This window comes from Cucurbita moschata, unplaced genomic scaffold (genome assembly GCF_002738365.1).
Source record: "Cucurbita moschata cultivar Rifu unplaced genomic scaffold, Cmos_1.0 Cmo_Scf00065, whole genome shotgun sequence".
Taxonomy (NCBI): domain Eukaryota; kingdom Viridiplantae; phylum Streptophyta; class Magnoliopsida; order Cucurbitales; family Cucurbitaceae; genus Cucurbita; species Cucurbita moschata.
Genome location: NW_019268581.1, coordinates 1,010,448 through 1,017,937, shown reverse-complemented (window position 1 = coordinate 1,017,937; position 7,490 = coordinate 1,010,448).

Below are 7,490 nucleotides of genomic sequence, written 5' to 3'. Positions count from 1 at the left end.
TAAATTATAACCCACCCAAAATTTACAACAATCAAACTTTATTCTTCTTCAATGTAGCATGAATTGAAACATCTTTTGATTATTTTGATAACCTTTTCTCCACATCTTCATTGAAGCATATTGTATGATTGATGTCTCTTGGTTCATATCAGGTTTGGTCTCGTTTCCTCTTATAGATCCATTTGCAACCAATAGGTTTTACCCCATATGGTTGATCTACAAGTTCCCAGATTGAATTGAAGTACATTGACTCCATTTCAAGATTCATGGCTTTGATCTACTGATCTCTATCTTCATCCTTCATTGCCTGTTTATAAGTCAATGGATCCTGAATGCCATCATCAGATATGATGACTTGGGTTTCTGCGAAATCCAAGTAACGATCGGGTTGAGTTATAACCCTCCCACTACGTCGAGGCATTCTCAACTCTTGAGAAGGATATGATTGACCAGAAGTGTCAAGTTCATCAACAACTCTTGTTGAAGGACCAACTTGATCAACAACTCTTGTTGTTTTATCAGTAGCTTCTTTAGAAATCTCACTTAATACTTGTTTACGGCGAGGTTGATGATTTCTTACATGGTCTTCCTCTAAGAATGTAGCGTTTGTTGATACAAACACTCTATTTTCTTGAGGGTCATAAAACAAACCACCTTTCGTCTCTTTGGGGTATCCTACGAATAGACATAATTTTGAACGTCGTTCTAATTTCTTGGGGTTTTACAACAACACATGTGCTGGACATCCTCAAATTTTGAAGTGACGTAAACTACCTTTACGCTCTTTCCATAACTCATAAGGTGTTTCTGAAACACTCTTAGTAGGAGCCATGTTCAAAATATATGTAGCAGTCTCCACTGCATATCCCCAAAACGGATCGGGTAATTGAGCAAAACTCATCATAGACCAAAGCATGTCTAACAGAGTTCTATTTCTCCTTTCAGATACACCATTTTGTTGAGGCATACCAGGGGCTGAGAGTTGAGACCTTATTCCATGTTCTATCATATAGACCCTAAATCTTAAGTCCATGTACTCTCCTCCTCGATCTGATCGAAGTGTCTTAATAGTTTTGCCTAATAGATTCTCAACCTCAGTCTTATACTCTCTGAATTTTTCAAGAGCTTCGAACTTGTGACGCATTAGGTAAAAATAGTCATACCTTGAATAATCATCAATAAAACTGATGAAATATTCATACCCTCCTCGTGCTTTGACATTCATTGGACCACAAAGATCAGTATGCACGAGTTCTAAGGTTTCTTTGGCTCTATAACCTTTTTCGGAAAACGATCGTTTAGTCATTTTACCCTCAAGACAAGACTCACATGAAGGTAAAGAGTTTACTTCTAACTCATTTAGAAGTCCTCTTTTAACCAATCTCTCAATTCTATTGAGATTAATGTGGCCTAGTTTTAAGTGCCAAAGGTAGGTATTAGGAGAAATCTTTTGTCGTTTATTTTGAGTTTCAGCTGTGTTAAACATCTCGGTATTTAAAATAACTTTTGTTTCGCTCGGTTTTAACATATATAAGTTGTTTTCTAGTTTTGCAGAACAAATATGAATACCTCTTTTGCAAATGAACACTTCATTGATTTCAAAAGATACTTTATACAATTGTTCTAATAAACAAGAGACTGATACTAAATTTCTTTTCATTCTTGGAACAAAAAGTACATTATCTAATATAATGAATCTATCTCCAAAAAACAACTTTAAATTTTCTACTGATCTTGCTGAGACAACCTCTCCTGTTCCAACCCTGAGTGTTATCTCGCCGTCCGCAAGCATTCTCCAGGAGCTAGTTTCCTGGTAAAAAGAACAAATATGATTAGTGGCCCCTGAATCTAGTATCCAAGTTGAGTTATCATACTCTACTAAACATATTTCTACAACGAGTAAATCATATTTACCTTGTTGTGTCTTTTCGGCTTTCTTCTCTGCAAGGTATTTTGGGCAGTTTCTCTTCCCGTGCCCATTTTCGTTGCAATGGAAACATTTTCCTTTATCTTCTTTTTGAACCTTGCGGTTAGTAGGAATCTTATTTTTCCCTTTACCCTTCTTCTAAGGTCCAGACTTATTTTTGGAGGACGATCCTCGTAGTAATTTCTTGGAGATGGCAACATTTGCTTCTCCTGTTTGTCCCTTGTTCGTTAAGAGGGACTGATAAGTCTGTAGCTCATTGAGAAGAGCAATCAAGTTATATTCTATTTTGTTCATCACCACATTTGTGCGAAACTAGAAGAAGCTCTTCGGAAGAGACATCATGATAAAACTGACTTGACTCTTCTCATCAATGACAACTTCATTTTCTTCTACCACATTGAAATGGACCATCATGTCCAGGACATGTTCTTTAACTGAGGTCCCTTCTTTCATACGGCAGTTGTAAATGTATTTTATGGCTTCATGTCTAAGGGAGAAGAACGGTTGTCCAATCATCCCTTTTAGAGATTCCATAATCTCTTTAGCAATACCCATAACATCGTGTTTCTTAGCCAAAATATCAGATATGCTGGCTAGAATGTACACTCGGGCTTTATCATTTGCCTTTATCCATCTGTCATACGCATCCCGAATTGTTCAGTTTGCATTTGAGCTAGGGTTTGGAGGACACTCCTCAGTTAAAACAAACTTTAAATCAATAATGACCAGTATTGTGTTTAGGTTTGATTTCCAAGTTGTATAGTTGTCGCCGTTTAATTTCTCAGAAGCGAGTAATTGTACTATTGAGTTTGTCATGCTGTGACATAAAGAAAATTCTATTAGTGATTTGACTTAATCCTGTTTAATCCAATCAGTTTTAGCAAATGTAATAATGTACCCAAATCATTATTAATTTGCAACGATACTTTAGTGAGTTAGAGCAACTGCTACCGAGGGGCAGTCAATCACTCATTCACTAAACCGAGACATTCTTGACTTAAACACTAATCCCAGAATAACTCTTGTTCCTATAGTGTTCTTAGTTATCGCTGTTTTGGTCAAGAATATACCAACTCTTAGTATTTCTTCGTAAGTGTGACCTACCATTTTCAGACCTCATAGATCGGTCCCAACAATGCTATCAAATGAAAAAGCCAAAGTTGGGAACGGACCTAACAAATCCTATCCATTTCTGGAGTTTGCGTTGTTTCGACTCCCATGTTACAACCCTCCGAATAGGTAGTTGCTCTAGGGCAACATGCAGGTAGAACATGGGAATCTCACGGTGCAACCTAGTGGTGGAGACCATAGGACGTATTTGATATACTTCCTTCTCTCACTTACTATAAATACTTTCTCTATTCACCTTGTTATTGACTCATGCAAATACCTTTCGAATGGAGGATGCTCCCAGGGCGACACGAGGCCGAGCATGAATCTCACGGTGGGAATTTTTCAGAGAGAGTGAAAGGAAAACGATGTATCTCATACACTTTTTTCCTTTTACTAAGTATTTTAGACAGTTGGGTATACTCATTACTTAGGTATATTCCCGCTAATTAAATATAACCTAAGTCTAGGTGATTTTTTCAAAACTTACATCACTTAAGCATGCTCATAAAACTGGGCTAACTAAGCTCAAGTACTGGTCTGATCTCCAGGTAGTAGGTGTTCCGTAAACCGTCAACTTAAGTACCTCAAGCCTTAGACAAGATCGTGCTAGGTGAGCTTTCTTGTGAGCACAATTTTACAAGACATCGACCTATTTTAATTATTCAAATTGATCGTGCTTGGTTCTTAACCCTAAGTGAGCATGTACTTATCTTTATTATAAATTTTAACGTCTATCTCGTTTTATGACGTTGAAAATAACCTATAACATGCATCTAACATGCTTTATATAAAAATTATATAATCATCCATTCCATGCAATAATATAACAATTTATATCTATCACTCATGGAACCCTAAACATGCATACTATACATTATAACACTTATAACATACTTGGAATGCATGAAACATGCTTAGCATATGGTGGGATTTTAAACCTATATGACATACTTTATGCATATACATTTTCTATTTAATTAAAACATAAATTCATAATGCATAATTAATTACACACACTAAAGTGGGCTGGTTTTGACATTTTAAAGCAAGCAATTAACTAAATTATTACATTAATAATTAAAGATAATTTGAGCCGCTCCCGAGGATCACGAACTGGGTGAACCAACCCTTAAAAACGTTGAATCGGACCCCAATGGCAGAAAATCACCCGAACCGCCTCTTCCATCTTCTTCAGTTCAACTTGCTATCTCTTCCATTTTCGATCAATTACAACCTAAAATGGACACTAATGGCTCCATAAAAATTATAGACCTTTCTTCATTCATTAAAGCCCATACACATTAGACTTATTACAATAATTGTATCAAATGGAAGCATAAAAAAAATACCAAAACCAAAACCATCCACTTTAGCAACCACAATGATTTCATCCATGAAATGGTACCCACCATGATCAAATTGATGTAAATAAAGTGCCTAAAACTTGCTCTGATACCAATTGATGGTGTTAATATAACACATGCGGAAGCAATTTGGATCTTAGGCACTTTTAGAACATCAATTATAGTAAATAACTAGCATGTTCATAAGTATTAAAAATTAATGAGTTTGAATACTAACCTTTTGTAGTTCAAATTTCTTTTTCCTCACAAGCCGGTTTCGAACCACCACTAGTGTCTTCTTCACTATCCTCCGGCCTTAGAACGGAGTTGTGGAATCCGGTGAGTGACTAAACTTGGGAGGGATTTTGTATATATGAAGAAAGTGTTTGTAAGAGGTTTTTCTCAAGGTTTTTCACTAAGGAAGCCCTTCCATGTACTATGATCACTCTACTTATAGAGTAATGTTTGCATGTTCATACAAATTTGAGATCACCAAATTTTGACACGCAAAATTCCACTCAAATGTTTGGGATTACGTGGCAAGCATGCAAGTTTGAGTTCACCAAATTTTGACACTCAAAATTCCACTAAAATTTGTGGGGTTTATTTGGCAAGCATGCAAGTTTGGTTAAACCAAATTTTGACACCTGAAAATTCCACTAACATGGATTTTTCCATTAAATGAAGTCAACATTTTGACTTTTTTCATTTTAATTCAACATTTAATTTGAATAATTAATTTCAAATTAAAGTAACATTAAATGATTAATTAAACTATTTAATTAATATTTAATATTAATTCAAATGCCAATCCCAATCAATTCCGACACATAATTGATTAAGATATTTAAATTTTATTTAAATATCTCTGATTCTCTCTTTTTGTTTAATTCGTAAATAAAACAAAAATGCGGTTAAATATATCGTATATATGTAGCGCATATTCCCTAATTTGAATTCGAACACTTTGAACTCACTCGTCACACTATTCTATGGTTTAGTCTGATATGAGCTAGCAGAGGGACCTAATGGACCTATAGATCATGGGCTCCAATGATCCAAGATTAACCAGTTAAACTCATTAACCTTGTTAACCAATATTCGTTAACTACTAGGACACTCCACTATAGCCTAGTAGTTGCACTCCCCTCACTATAGATATATTTCTGTCCATTTGATATAACCATGATTAGTAAGTCGATTCTTCACAGGTTGTTCGTAACTAGCGCTGGGTCAATTTACCGTTTTACCCCTGAAGTTACTTCTTGTTCCTTATGTCCCACTGATCCTCTTATGAACAATTGGTTTGTGGTCCAACCAGTAAACCGAATCCCTCTCATGCCAATGAGAGGGTGGGGCCCCTTGTTCAAGACCTGGAGTCAGTGCTTAAGGGAACTACCTCTCTTCTATCCCTAAAAGTGGGTAGGAGCGAATTCCATCTTGCACCCCACGTCCCCAGCTATTCACCCAGTCCTACCCCTGAAATGGGAGGCCTATTGAGTCGGCAAACTCGAGCCACTCTCACCCATGCAAATCTAAGGAGAATTCCGAATAAACAGGAATTCATGGTTAGCTCAAGATTAAGATCGAGTTACCTAGGTCATCGAATAAAAAGAAAAACAGTTTCAACAGTAAACGACATTATAAAGTGAGAGTAGTTTTCTTCATCGTCCGTTCTTATGCAATACTCATTGCATAGGACGCCCCACTCACATGTCTCCACATGTACAATTTAATGATCACATTGTTTATATCATATACAAAAATGGGCCGCATCCATAGTGTCCCCAAAATAAGGTACTCAGCCTTATCTTTATACTATAGATCATTTTGACTATATACTTGAACTTGATCCACTCTTATGTCTCTACATATAGTTCAAGTAATCATACTATAGCCAGAGTATTCTTAGTTTATTGGATTTAGATTAATGATCGTAAAGTTCACTTTATTTGGTAACAATCTTTACTGAATAAACAACAATAATAACTTTATTGAATATAGAATATATTTTTGTTTACAAACTATGAGTTTTAGGACATAAAACCCAACACTCCTGAATAAGAGAACAACTAAGTATGTAAAGTAGCTAATTAAACACACATGTTAATCATTAACAACAACTCTTTAATAAACTCAAATCATACCGTCAACATACTTAAACTATATAAAACTCTCTTGTCTCGCCTATAAAGTTTAGCTCTCCATACAAACTGAATTAAACAGAGGAATTCGCATCTCAATCATGTAAAATTGATGGAATGAGAAAAGAGAATAAGGAAATAGAGAGTTATCCCGGTTAGCTGTCGTTCGTCAATGGAAGTTCCCTTCCCTTGAGCTCTCACATCCACCTCTTTGCCCTAATCAATCCTTGGTCTCCTTTTCCTTCTGCTATCAACAGGTGCTGGATTAGGATTTTCTTCTTCTTCTCTGGTTTCACAGCAGTTCACAGCAACGGAGGCTGCTGCTGTCTAATCCGATTTCTCTCCCCAAATGTGGCCCCTCCCTATTTTAGGTATCCTTTTCCTTTTATAATCTTTTATAATGCTTGTTTCTTCTAATTTAGGGTTGAGAAAGGATAAAATTGTCTACCTAGAATGTTTCTAATTTGGTAGCCAATGATCCACGTGGACTGCTGATGTGGATTAAAATTTCTAGGTCATCCCCGAAAAGTTTGCTTTCCGGATTGTTTCAGCATCAAGGTCAGCAATTTATTTCCAGATTTGCAAGAAGTGCTGTTTCCAGATTTGCTATAGCATCATGGTTCAGCATAAATGTTCTGAAATTTTACCAAATAGCTCAATTAAGTGTACAATTAATCTCGATTTATGCAAATTGATCTTTTTTTCATATAAACCACAATTGGCTATTTCATGTATACTAATTAGAATAAATGGAGCAATTAATGAGAAAATGGTGAGTATAAGTGCAAAATTAATGGTAAAAAGACTTGATATAACTCTACTTTTGGAGAGTTATCACACCCCCAAACTTAAGAGATTGCTCATCCTTGAGCAATCATTCTCTCCACTCTTCTTTTTTTTTTTTTTCTCATTAACAAAATTTTTCTTCAATTTATATTTATGTTTGTAGAGTATTCATTAAAT